Consider the following 1,534-nt stretch of genomic DNA (forward strand, 5'->3'; position numbering starts at 1 on the left):
TCTGATAGTTATTATTGGCAGAGGTCATTCTGAAACTTACTGACTCTATATCTGGCCTATGATAGTTATTATTGTCTCAGGTCAGACTGAAACTTACTGACTCTATATCTAGTCTCTGATAGTTACTATTAACAGAGGTCAGTCTGAAACTTACTGACTCTATATCTGGTCTCTGATAGTTGTTATTGACAGAGGTCATTCTGAAACTTACTGACTCTATATCTAGTCTCTGATAGTTATTATTGGCAGAGGTCATTCTGAAACTTACTGACTCTATATCTGGTCTATGATAGTTATTATTGTCTCAGGTCAGACTGAAACTTACTGACTCTATATCTAGTCTCTGATAGTTACTATTAACAGAGGTCAGTCTGAAACTTACTGACTCTATATCTAGTCTCTGATAGTTATTATTGACAGAGGTCATTCTGAAACTTACTGACTCTATATCTGGTCTCTGATAGTTATTATTGGCAGAGGTCAGTCTGAAACTTACTGACTCTATATCTGGTCTATGATAGTTATTATTGTCTCAGGTCAGACTGAAACTTACTGACTCTATATCTAGTCTCTGATAGTTACTATTAACAGAGGTCAGTCTGAAACTTACTGACTCTATATCTGGTCTCTGATAGTTATTATTGGCAGAGGTCAGTCTGAAACTTACTGACTCTATATCTAGTCTCTGATCGTTACTATTAACAGAGGTCATTCTGAAACTTACTGACTCTATATCTGGTCTCTGATAGTTATTATTGACAGAGGTCAGTCTGAAATTTACTGACTCTATATCTAGTCTCTGATAGTTACTATTAACAGAGGTCAGTCTGAAACTTACTGACTCTATATCTGGTCTCTGATAGTTATTATTGACAGAGGTCAGTCTGAAACTTACTGACTCTATATCTGGTCTCTGATAGTTATTACTGTCTCAGGTCAGACTGATACTTACTGACTCTATACCTGGTCTCTGATATTTATTATTGACAGATGTCAGTCTGAAACTTACTAACTCTATATCTAGTCTATGATAGTTATTATTGTCTCAGGTCAGACTGAAACTTACTGACTCTATATCTAGTCTCTGATAGTTATTATTGGCAGAGGTCAGTCTGAAACTTACTGACTCTATATCTAGTCTCTGATAGTTATTATTGGCAGAGGTCAGTCTGATACTTACTGACTCTATATTTGGTTTCTGATAGTTATTATTGACAGAGGTCATTCTGAAACTTACTGACTCTATATCTGGTCTATGATAGTTATTATTGTCTCAGGTCAGACTGAAACTTACTGACTCTATATCTAGTCTCTGATAGTTACTATTAACAGAGGTCAGTCTGAAACTTACTGACTCTATATCTAGTCTCTGATAGTTATTATTGACAGAGGTCATTCTGAAACTTACTGACTCTATATCTGGTCTCTGATAGTTATTATTGGCAGAGGTCATTCTGAAACTTACTGACTCTATATCTGGTCTATGATAGTTATTATTGTCTCAGGTCAGACTGAAACTTACTGACTCTATATC

Source organism: Lottia gigantea (assembly GCF_000327385.1).
Source record: "Lottia gigantea unplaced genomic scaffold LOTGIsca_238, whole genome shotgun sequence".
Lineage (NCBI taxonomy): Eukaryota > Metazoa > Mollusca > Gastropoda > Lottiidae > Lottia > Lottia gigantea.